General features: G+C 37.4%; 1 protein-coding gene across 2 annotated transcripts in view; it reads right to left on the bottom strand.

The window, feature by feature from the left end:
* cttn (cortactin) overlaps positions 1-6,353 on the bottom strand; it is a 67,137-nt gene extending 60,784 nt beyond the window's left edge. For both annotated transcript variants that reach the window (XM_065275761.2, XM_065275762.2), the window contains exon 1: positions 6,194-6,353. The gene's annotated coding sequence lies outside the window, so the exon portion shown is untranslated. The remainder of the gene's footprint in view (positions 1-6,193) is intronic.
* Between the last annotated feature and the right edge of the window lie 6,813 nt (positions 6,354-13,166).

Here is a 13,166-nt window from a genome sequence, read left to right as displayed (position 1 = left end):
CTTTTGTCGACTTGCGAGTTATTAAAACGCAAGCGGGAGAAATGACGCGAGACAGAGAAATGACACGTTTAAACTATGCGCAGTCGTGCACTTATGGCTCTTCTGATTTTGCCAAGTGGTTGATGTCCTCAGGGCAACATTATGTTGACCCTGGGACAACATTTCTATCAACCAATCAGATTTCTTATATAACAGTATATGAGATTACAGCTGCTTGTGTTGTTAGTGAACATGCTCATTTCAGAGCAATTGATTTAATAAGCTTGCCCAACTTTACACCCTCGCTAAATAAAAGAGGCGTAGAGAAGACGCTTTAGTTTTATAAATGTATAAAGTTTGCGCCAAACACTGTGGGTTCGTGTTATAAAAACGTTGTGCACAACATTAAACATTAGCCTACATCAGTATGTTGTCATACAAGCATTGTCTTCTTAACGGTGAGTTGCTAACTAATTTGTGAAGTACACAACTTACTGTAAAGCTAATAAACAATGACTTCATAAGTCCAATATAACGTTATTCTCGTCAAAACTGCAAATGATGCAAGTTTTATATATTTTGTTCTGTTTGTGTTTTAAAGTTATTTATAATAAGTCAAGTTTAATGTTTAGTGCATTGATATCAGACTCATTTTGGATAATAAAGTTTATTGTTAAAGGGGTCAGAGAATGAAAAACCATTTTTACCTTTGTTGAATAATGGTAGTCTACCCGCATTCACAAACATACAAAAAGTGCTAAACATGCTAAACATCTCAGTCTCATAGAAATTCCTCTTTTAGAAATGTCAGCCAGAAAACAGCCCAATCTGAAAAACTGATGCTTATGACATCACAGGCATCAAACTGCCCCTCCACTTTAAAGGGACACAAGGCAGCATTTTTATGTTAATAAATCATCTTCGTAAGTCGGTATATGGTTAAATGACTCATTACATGACGAATGAAGACTCTCTCGCCCGCCCCTACCGTCTGTAGGAAGAATACCCCACTTGCAAGTTCGCTGTATCCGACCCGGTGTCCTTCAGTCTCGTATAGTCTTAGATATAGAACGCATTTACTCCCAGACACTAGGGGGAGCTAGTAGAGAAATAATACTCAGACTTGCCTTGTGTGCCTTTAAAATAATTGGCTACATTTTTTGAGTGGCAACAAAGTCAGCCAAACAGTAATGAGATTGCAAGTTACGCCAGTAGGGGGAGCAAAATAGGTGCAAAACCACTTGTTTAACATCACACTGAGAGAGGTTTTTAGGAAGCTTCTAAGGCATTACAGACCCAAATAAAAAAAAATTTGTCTACATGTCACATCACAGAACAAGGATAAATACCCCGTTCAATCATTCTATGTCACCTTTAACTTCTTGCCTATATAACATATCTTTGTCACGTCAATTTAAGTGTTTGATCACCACATTTGTGAGTGATCATTGCATTGGATTGTATTTATTTATATACAGTATATTCTGTTAGCCATGAGAGGGGTCGAAATGAATAGACTGAGCAAAAGGCTCTACGGTCAAGGCAAATAAGAGAGGAGAAAGGGGACAGCCTTGCTTAGTCCCTCTCTTGAGAATAAAGGAATCAGACAGGGTATTATTGCTTATTACCTGAGCTGAAGGACTTTTATACAAGGTCTTAATCCAATCTATAAATGTATCGCCCATGTCAAATTTTTTTAAGCACTGCAAAAGATATTGACATTTCACTTGATCAAATGCTATTTCAGCATCGATAGAGATTATTACCAGGTTGTCTTGGATAGCTTTGGGGTGGTGCATTATATTAAAAAGACGCTGTGTGTTCTGAGAGACATTCATGCCAGGAACTAATCCATTCTGATCAGGATGAACTAGGCCACCCATTTAACATTTTAATTTTAACACATTATGTGTCATTTTGTGTTGATTTTGTGTTAAAATATAACACATGTTGTGTTAAAAGTAACACAAAATGTGTTGTTTCAATAATTACACAGAGATGGGTGGATTCTGGGACAACGCAGTTAGTGTGTTGTCCCAGAATCAACACTAATGTGTTGTTTTTAACACATTCGTTCTAAGAGTATTAGTATCTCAAAGGTACATATTGGTGCTAAATGTTTACATATCTGTACCTAATGGTCCATACAATTACCTTTTAAAAGGGTGCTGTCCCAATGACAGCTAGTGTATATATTTTGACTTTTATAACAATGTAGTTCCTAAAGGTATGGTAATCTACCCAAAATTGTATTCTGTTTTGTATTCCTGTAAAGGTACCAAACGGAAACTTAGGGTACAGCCCCAGTGACAGAAAAGGTACAGTTTTGTACCTTTATTTCTAAAAGTGTAGGGGGAAAGAATTTCATTAATTTTTTTATATAATTTAGAGGGCAAGTCGTCCGGACCCAGAGTTTTACTATTCTCTAAGGACTTAACTGTACTTTTTAACTCTTCTAAAGATATATCCTTATTGAGGGAATCAGGCTCATCTTGAGCAAGTAATTTACTAAGTAAATTGAGTACAGCACTTGGGCCAAATACAGGAAAACTTCATGTAAGAAGTCAAATACAAAGACAGCAAGTGTGGTTATTTGGACGCAGCCAATGTGTCCCCCTGTGCAAAAACCCTTTCGGAAGGGATAATATCTGGAATAAGATCCTCTTTTTGGTACCAAAACAACGTCAAGGTTCTTGTCAGACGTACCTGCACATTGCTCTGCCTCACTCATTCTCTTTAGTTTCTGTTTATATCTGTCTAACTTTTTGGCAAAAGCATCCGCTGTACTGGTGGAGCAAACACGAGCACAAGCACATCTGGCTTGCGCCATAATAAATGAGACGTCATCGCGGCCTCTGTTAGTGATTGCATGTTGTCGCGAAAACTGGCGAGACTGCATCTTTCCTCCTTGAAAATAAAATTACCTGAATCATAGAAATGCTGGATTAAGATCGTTTGGGGGGTCGAATAGAGATCACAATCTTTTAACAATTAATCGTGCAGCTCTAACGATCATCACAGGTGCACACATGCGGCAGACATCATCTGAAGCTTCATATCATTAACTAAAATGAACGAACCCTGGAACATAGCCTGCACAGGAGCAGGTTATCCTCAGAGAATCAGTTGCTATGGTTACTTACTATGCAAGTAATTTACTATGTAAGTCTTACATAACCCGACAGAAACCAGAGGTTATAAGGCTTAAGTAAGTGAGTGGGGATAACCTCTCTGATGCCAGAAAATTTGTTACAATCTCCCGGAATCTAGAATGAGCGAGCAAGAGCACACATGGGATACAGGAGCTGCATCCAAAACAGCATACTGTACAGTACGTACTGAATGAGATGAAATTAAAACAGTAGGTATTGTATAGAATGAATCCTGGTAGTATGAATGATATTCTGACGTACTACTTCCGCCATGGTCATACATTATGTGACATACGCATTGATCTATATAAATGACTTGATTGCGCATAGAACGCTTGACGTAACTGCGTGAGGTGAAGCCAGCGCCGAGTTCGAGCCGCCATCTTGGTATACCCAACCTGCAGAGAGGGTCATTGATTTTCATTCAAAATCATGATCAAAATTTACCCCCTTTATAGCGTATCAGTTACACAAGGTTCATTTTTAGGATATGTGTAAATTAATTATTTGTTAATTCTGGTGTTATTTGAAAAGTTTATGTTTTAATCGGGCAGGATAATGGATTTATAAAAAAAACGTTAAGGTGAGTGTGTCTGATGCATTTGTTAATGACACGGGTATAAATAAAGATTTTTTTGACATTCAGCTACACTGTGACGGTCAGCGTTATTTCTCTAAATAAGTTTAGGTAACTTGTAAGTTTAGATAACATAATTACAAAACTAGCAAATAATTGCATGCACATACGGTACAAAGCATGATTATTTATTTAGATTTCAGAATGAGCACGTTTATTGACACGTTTATATGCTGGGGTCTGTCTGCTGATCTGATACTGTCATAAAGATGAATGTATAATAACTGATTAAAACGCAAAATGTACAACTTTCAGTATATAACTATTTACATGCTTAGGACGTTTGTGTTGTAATAATGTACAGGGTAACTTCACATATAAAAACGAAGACGAGTAAAGTGTTATTTTATCATTAAAATCTGATAACGTCCATTGATTTAATAGAACGTTTGGGTATACCAACATGGCGGCGCGGTGGCTTCACAAGTGTGACGTCATGCGCAATCCAGTCATTTATATAGATCAGTGGACATACGTCATCATCACGTCATGTCATTCCAGCATAAAAACAGCCCTATGCCTCTTCTTCTTCATTGGATAACTTCTCTCCCGTGGCATCATGGGATAATGAAGTGTCCTTCGTATGCACACTTCAAAATCTAACCGGAAGTAGTAGGTCATCCGGGTACTTTTCTCCTACTGTTGTTGTAATACTATGAATTCGGACATACTACTTGGTACTTGCATTGCCTACTGCTTTTCGCCTACTCTATAGTATGGAAGTAGGCGGTTTCAGACGCAGCAAGAGACTATGCTCCAAACCGTGTAACGTGTACTGTGCACGGCAGAGAAGGAAGGGGAGACCTTGCGTGTGTGCCTCTTTGAGCGCGTGTAAGACAGAGATCATCCTGATTGGCCTGTTTCGGTAAATCAACCAATCAATTGTCAGTGTAGGCGGGCTTTTATCTCTTCTCCCGAAACAAATTAATCAGTGTATCTAGAAACAGGAGCACCATGGCAGAGGCAGAAGCAGAATGCCCTAAAAAGTGAAAATATAAGACACATTTTACACCAGACACGGAAGTGTACCCCTGTCTTATAAGAGTTAAAAATAATGACAATCTTGTGCGCTGTACAGTTTGTAACAGTGACATCAGCATTGCCCATGATGGGTTAAATGATTTTTAAAGCAATGTTAAGGTGAGTTCAACAAGTTTAATTTCATGTGCATATTTTTCAGGCCGGCTAGTTGCCAATGCTACATGAAAACAACAAACTCCTTAGACCTGTTTAAAGTTGCAATGGAATATAAATAAAACAATTTACACAAATAGTATAAGCAGCTTATATAAATAGTAAAAGTGATCTACATATTTTAATATAATTAACAAATAATTGGGAAACAATTTACAATAAGGTTCATTAGTTAACATTAGTTGACTACATTAGTTAACATGAACTAATAATGAACTGCTTTTATAAAGCATTTTTTTATCTTTGTTAATGCTAATTTAAACATTAACTAATAAATTATTTAAATCTTGTTAACATTAGTTAATGCACTGTGAACTAACATGAACAAACCATGAACAGCTGTATTTTTATTAACTAACATTAACAAAGATTAACAAATACAGTAACAAATGTACTGCTCATGGTTAGTTCATGTTAGCTAATACATTAACTAATGTTAACAAATGATACTTACTGTAAAGTGTTACCAATAATTGCACAGGCCTGTAGAAATATTATGCTTTTTGGGGGGATAGGGGGCTTCCGGATACCTTCCTGAAATGACTTTTTGCAGGTTGGGATGTCTGTAACCAGCTTTCAGGAATACACCCCTGTTCTCTTCACATATAAACACATTTTGACTTGTATGCTCGTATTGTAAGTTCATTAATAAACCCACATTATACTCAAATTTACAGATTCAAGAGTACATTTATTTCATGCTTTAAAAGTTCACTTCAACGGTAAGATTTTCAGTATTTTAGCTAAGCAGTAATGATATTCATCATCTGATAAATGGCTATTTACAGTCCTGCATTACTACAGTAAATGTTTGATTTTGAGTTTGTTTGCGCCTCCCCCCTAATTTTTTTAGCACCATCCGCCTGTGTAGACGACTATAGGCCTGCAAGCAAAACATCAAATACAGAGGTCGAATGGTGAAATAAGTTATTTATCTTTACAGCCACTGAATCCACGTTCATGAGTAAATAAGCAAATAAATATTAATCGTGTAAGGTATACTTTAACCCACGTAATACATTGGATATGTAACTTGTTTAAACCGGTCCACAAGAACAGTAACGTTAATAGCTTTATTTGGTATGAACTTATTTAATTTTCTTTATTTTGGGATAACGAGCACTATGTTAAATTTGTAAATAAACCCAGACTGTAGAGAAGGAAGAGCTCGTGCTCTTTTCTAATCTCACATCGGTTGTGTTGTCTTAGTTAAAAGCAGATAAACACTCACCGTGTATAATATATAATGACTTCTTGATGCACGTATCCGCCAGTAAATAACACGTATAATGGTTTTATAATGGTGATGATTATTTGTAACAGGTTTTCTTGTGTTCCCTCTTTGGCCGCAGATTTCCCACTTCCTGCTCCAGGAAGACCGCACCACCTGCGCTGGGAAGAGGGGGGACTTCAGATCTTTCGCTGTCAGTGAGGAGGAGTCCGATCTTTAGCCAGTACTACCATTAATGTTTTAAAAAAAAATCTATCACGGCCACGATGGATCTGTTTGGACGTAGACTTCAGATTGGACTTTAAAGTGGATCTCTTGAGCGTATAACGTAAAGAATGTCATTCAGGTCTGACAGGAAATCCCCCTTATAATATAGTTAAACTGATCCTGGTCAAACTATCTGAACTAGTGATGGGAGAAACAAAGCTTTTCGAAGCTTCGAATCAATTTAACCAATTGCTTCGCAAAATGATTCACTGTTTTGAAGCTTGAAACCTGGGGAGGCTGCAGAGCAGGGGCCTCATTTATAAAACTGTGCGTAGGATCCTTACCAGGGGCAAACTTTGCGTGGGAACTGGCGTACGCACGTTTCCAGCCCCATTTTGTGCGTACGCCAGTTCCCACGCAAAGTTTGTGATTTATAAAAAAACAAACTTGATGGGAGAATGGGCTTGCAGGGTGGGATATTAGGATGATTCATGTTTGCACACTTGCAGGTGAACTGTGATTTATAATGGGAACATTGCTTTGTTTTAGTAGTCTTCATAATTTTTGATGTAGCCTATGCCATTTTTGGCTTTTGTGCGTACGTAGACTTTTAGTAAGGATCCTACGCAGTTTTATACATGAGGCCCCAGAGTCAAGACTCACGTATTCACCGTGAGACACACGCATTACAGTCAGTTCACACGCCACACCTTGTATTTCTCACGCTGAGAAGTAAAAATTGTCCTGTTACAGGCATACGCAAGGCAGGTCTGCTTCGAGTGTTTTAAGTGTGCTCAACTTTACACAGCGCCGCAAGTACTGACAAGCAGAAGAGTACCGCAAGAAATCTTGTGGTCTTGCGTTACTATGATGTCATTCACTTGTCGTTTCTTGCAGCGCCTTGCCTCATGAAGTCGTAATGCATCCTACAAGGCAATCAGAAAGAAACGAGAAGTTGTTTCTGGATAAATCTGATATTATCCTGCTGCATGCACGTTTGTTACTAACATGGATTTAACGGAGTATGAGTTGGATGAGCAAGCTCCGACGAATGCGGTAGATAACCCATTTTTTAAGCATTTTGATTTAACGATTCCTGGACGAAATCATTGCGTTTGATCAAAGACAACGAGAGCTACTATTGGGGAATAAAGCCAAATTTGTGCTAAATTATTATTGATTCAGTCAAAAACTCCAACAGCTTTGCAACCAGAAGCTTAAGAACCTGAAACTAAGAAAAGTATGAGGCTTCCTGAAATTAATGTTATAGAGATGCATTTCATTATTATTGCCCTTTCATCATTAAATGTTCTGCAATACTGTATGGGTACAGTAAGTTCAAGTTTAAAAAGTACAATTTCACAATCTACTTAAAGTGCTCTATTTTCATGTACTAATTCTGTTCCTAAATATATGTTACATTTTTTGTTCTTTGGTACATTAATATGAAATATGCTAAAATGTAATTTAAAAATGTATTTAGGTACCAATTGTAATTCATTTGATCCCATCTTTGTATGAAAGATGAGTACAAGTTTACTTCAAGTGTATAAATTTTTATAATGCAAGATAGTATTTTAAATGCATTTCAGTTTATATTCATGCCTCTCAAAATAACACCGATTAGGACACCTATGTTTTTAAGATTATCTTAAGTACTAAAAAGAGTATTGGTATATTATGTAGTGTGTGAAAATAGGGCACTTTAAAGGGATAGTTCACCCAAAAATAAAATTCTGTCATAATTTTCTCATTCTCATGTTGTTACAAACCTGTACAAATTTCTTAGTTCTGAAGAACACGAAGGAAGATTTTTTGAGGTTTGTAAACAAACCTTTGATGAGCCCCATTCACTTCCATAGTAGGAAAAAGAATACTATGGAAGCCAATATTGTTTACAAAACATTAGGTAAAATTAAACTGTTAGCAAAAACTTGAGAATTGGGTGGGGCCGAGGGGACGCTGTCGCAAATACCCCCTACCCTGAAAGATGTAATCTCACTCCAAACTTTTGGTAAAACTTGAGAGCCCTGATCCTTACTAAAAGTCTACGTACGCACAAAAGCCAAAAATAGAGTACGCCAAAAAATATTCAGATTTATAAAACACCACGTGAATCTGCCTCATTTCCCGCCCTACCCAGCAAGCAATTTTGCGTCTAATAGACGTCTAGTAGCCGTCAAAACACCCCCCTGACGTCTAGGCTAAAACAAGGCTAATTTTGGGCTGTCGGTGAAAATCTAGTAGACGTCTATCATAGCCCAAAAATAGACTATAGACAGCTATTAAATGACTACACGTGTGTGTCTATTAAACAACAAAAGAATGGCTAAAGAATTCTTTTAATCCAATAAAACAGGTTCTCATAAACGGCAATCATGCAATTTATTACAAAAATATTGTTAATACAATAGAAATTCAGATAAGACAAAATGATAAGTAAAACTACTTTTAACAAAAAGAGTAAAAACAGTAACAAAATAAAAGAATAAATAACAAAATAAAATGTTAAAATAAAATAACATCTAAACATTAACAAACTATCTTCATTTCACTTCAACTTATTAGTTGTACTTATTTCTATAGCCCCCGTCCTCCCTGGTGCCTGTTTGAAATGCCGCCCATTGCATCCTTCACTTCCAGTTCTGTTGCTGCTGAGAAGTTGTTCAACACAGCATCAGCCAAATATGAAAAAAAATGCATTTGACAAGCATTTTTGCTTTATGTTAAATGTGACAGTCATTCTCTTTTGCTTGGATGCACACAGCTAAGCAACAGTATAGATTTAAACTATATAATTTTTATCAAATGATTTTTATTAAATGCTTATTTCTGAGAAATGTTCTAAGGGTGCATTACAATGCCATATCACTACGCCAAGTTTAAATGAAACAGTAGATTTGTGTAATTTCAACAAATTAAACAAATATATGTGTGGTACCCAAATAAATAAATAAATTGATTTAGCATAATTCCTGACTATTTAAAACTAAAACAAATAAATACATGAACACTGAAGAAAAAAGTAGTATATAAATATGATTATAAATATATAACCGTAATCTATACGTTCTCATTACTACAAACACAAGTGCATGTTTCTCTGTGTGCGTTTAATGACATTTTGGAACTAGCAGAAGAGGCTTAAAGGCAGGGTATCTGAAGGTATCTGGAAACATTTTAAGTTATGCTGGTTGAAAATCTCCTCACATCTTGATAGCAATCACTATGTTAAGATGTCTAAATGTATATTTTTATAAATTCGTGTCTTCTGTAAAAGGTGTAGGAACAAAACATTTTTAACAAATCATTGAACTCAGAACGAATGCAATAATTGGACGCAGGCATGGGCCGGTTACCGGTTTTAAAGTATACAGAGGTTTTAAAGAGTCAGGGTTTCAAAACCACTTAAATTTTCTGTGATACCGTTTTCAACGTATGAACTGTTTTTACACAAAATAAATTAAATCATGTAATTGAATTCATGTTTATATTTCAATTACATATTTTTGAAAGAATATTATCATTTAAAGGATTTATTTTTACCTAGCATAAACGTTGTATCCCACCAAACATGGAACGTCTGGGAGACATTCAGATCATGTCTGTATAACGTCCGTTAGTTCAGACCCACTTTTAAACGCCTGCTGGACGTGCAATAGAGGGTCAGTGTCTGGACGTCACTCTTGCACCCCTCTTGGATGTCTGTGAACGTACCAAAAAGGTTTAGTGTATGAACGTCAGACTATGACTCCTTATGGATGTCTCTGGACGTGCAAAACAGGGTCAGTGTCTGGACGTCACTCTTGCACCCCTTTTGGATATCTGCGGATGTGCCAAAAAGGTTCAGTGTATGAACGTCAGACTATGACTCCTTATGGATGTCTCTGGACGTGCAAAACAGTGTCAGTGTCTGGACGTCACTCTTGCACCCCTTTCGGATGTCTGTGGACATGCCAAAAAGGTTCAGTGTATAAACGTCAGACTATGACTCCTTATGGATGTCTGTGGACGTGCAAAATAGGGTCAGTGTCTGGACGTCACTCTTGCACCCCTCTTGGATGTCTGTAAACGTACCAAAAAGGTTCAGTGTATGAACGTCAGACTATGACTCCTTATGGATGTCTCTGGACGTGCAAAACAGGGTCAGTGTCTGGATGTCACTCTTGCACCCCTTTTGGATGTCTGTGAACGTACCAAAAAGGTTCAGTATATGAACGTCAGACTACGACCCCTTATGGCTGTCTGTGGACGTGCAAAACAGGGTCAGTGACTGGACGTCACTCTTGCACCCCTCTTGAATGTCTGTGAATGTACCAAAAAGGTTCAGTGTATGAACATCAGACTATGACTCCTTATGGATGTCTGTGGACGTGCAAAAGAGGGTCAGTGTCTGGACGTCACTCTTGCACCCCTCTTGAATGTCTGTGAACGTACCAAAAAGGTTCAGTGTATAAACATCAGACTATGACCCCTTATGGATGTCTGTGGACATGCAAAACAGGGTCAGTGTCTGGACGTCACTCTTGCACCCCTTTTGGATATCTGCGGACGTGCCAAAAAGGTTCAGTGTATGAACGTCAGACTATGACTCCTTTTGGATGTCTCTGGACGTGCAAAACAGTGTCAGTGTCTGGACATCACTCTTGCACCCCTTTCGGATGTCTGTGGACATGCCAAAAAGGTTCAGTGTATAAACGTCAGACTATGACTCCTTATGGATGTCTGTGGACGTGCAAAATAGGGTCAGTGTCTGGACGTCACTCTTGCACCCCTCTTGGATGTCTGTAAACGTACCAAAAAGGTTCAGTGTATGAACGTCAGACTATGACTCCTTATGGATGTCTGTGGACGTGCAAAACAGGGTCAGTGTCTGGACATCACTCTTGCACCCCTTTTGGATGTCTGTGAACGTACCAAAAAGGTTCAGTTTATGAACGTCAGACTATGACTCCTTATGGATGTCTGTGAACATACCAAAAAGGTTCAGTGTATAAACGTCAGACTATGACCCCTTATGGATGTCTGTGGACATGCAAACCCACATGGAAAGAACCTATATGAGGATATATGCACATATATGAAACCTGCAGCTTATATGCACATACAGTATATGCTGCATATACATGTAGGCAAAATTGAGGTGCATATATGTGCATATACGGGCCATATTGGTCTCATGTATTGCTTATAAATATCCACATATAAGCCCTATACATACAAGATATGTCTCCTATATTGCTCATGGCAGGATCTGTTCATGTAGCTAATACCTCACATTGGCATCTGTCATACATGATGCCTAGCTCATATTTTCTATTATCAAGGCAATAACGAGGAACTAACTAAAAAATTATGTAAGAACTTATGTATGAGCAAACACGTGAAATTGGTATCACATAATTGGCATGTTATGGAATTTAACCTATGATGTCTACACGTTTTCCTGAAACATTTACAAGGCCAATTCTTTCTTGTATGAAGATAGTAGATGTCTATGGCTGTGCCAAAAATATTAAATATCTGAACACCTGACCAGAGACCGATATGAACTCATATGGAATTTTTTTTTGTAAATCAAGAATTTATTGTCAAATAGTCTGGAGAACTACCTGCTATTTAAAAACAAGAAATCACATGAAATTGGCACATGTTTGTTTATGTAATATACAGCCGCTGAAAATTTTATTTTGTTTTTGCATTTTTTGCATTTATTCATCATTTCTACATTTGTGTCCATATTAGTCTATTGTCTGTTGGCAAGCAAACCTCAGGACTGACATAACAATGAAAATATGAGAGCATGACACATGAAACATGTGATAAAAATAAGGTTATTCCATCAAGTACAATTGTTCCTACTGTTGTTGTAGGTGTGGCTCTTATTACAGTCAAGTCCAAATATTGCCTCCCAGCTCCCCTTGGAACATCACAGAACATCTTTTAAATGTTAGACAAAGACATTATGATTACTTCTTTTAGACGTGTTTTTGCTCAGTGGGTTCTCTGGACAAATGCAGATGACATTTCTGACTGCTACAGTCTGTCTGGAAGCTAAAGGGAAACAAAGTATTTTGCCTTCTTTTTTCGTTTCAGTTTTCTGCAAAGACATGTATAGAAAAACATATACTTTTTCTATGTACACAAAAGGCCTATTTCTCATAAATATTGTTCAGAAATCTGTGTAAATCTGTGTAAGTGAGCACTTCTCCTTTGACAAGATAATCCAACTCACAGGTGTGGCACATCAACGTGCTGATTAGACAGCATGATTATTGCACAGGTGTGACTTAAGCTGGCCACAATAAAAGCCTTGGCTCTCCAGCACCTTGTTTCCAGCCGGGCTCTGTGTCTGTCTGGTTACATCTCAGGCTCTTCCGTCACCTAGTGATGGTTAAATGAAGCATCGAATCAAGCACCGATACTTCCCTTACTGTTTCGAACCATGATTCGAAGCCTCAACGAGGGTGTCGAAAACAGCGCCATCTTTTGGTTAATAAAACATATAGCACTTGCTTCTGGAAAAAGCTCCGTCAGTGAAGCAACAAGCTGATGGAATTCAGATGAATATTAATATTATGTGTACAAATAAAGCTTAGACATCATGTGTGTGAATGGCCAATATAATAAATGTATTTACTCATTAAAGGGTGGCAATAAATTCCAGGATGAGTTAATATTCATATGATTCAATACTGTATTGTACAGAATAAGGTTCACACGCACATAATAACACACGCGCACACAAGTATAAGTAAATACAATA

Source organism: Paramisgurnus dabryanus, chromosome 9, assembly GCF_030506205.2.
Source record: "Paramisgurnus dabryanus chromosome 9, PD_genome_1.1, whole genome shotgun sequence".
NCBI classification, from domain to species: Eukaryota; Metazoa; Chordata; class Actinopteri; order Cypriniformes; family Cobitidae; genus Paramisgurnus; species Paramisgurnus dabryanus.
Note: the sequence above shows the minus strand (reverse complement) of the source record. Positions and strands in the feature narration are given on the sequence as shown.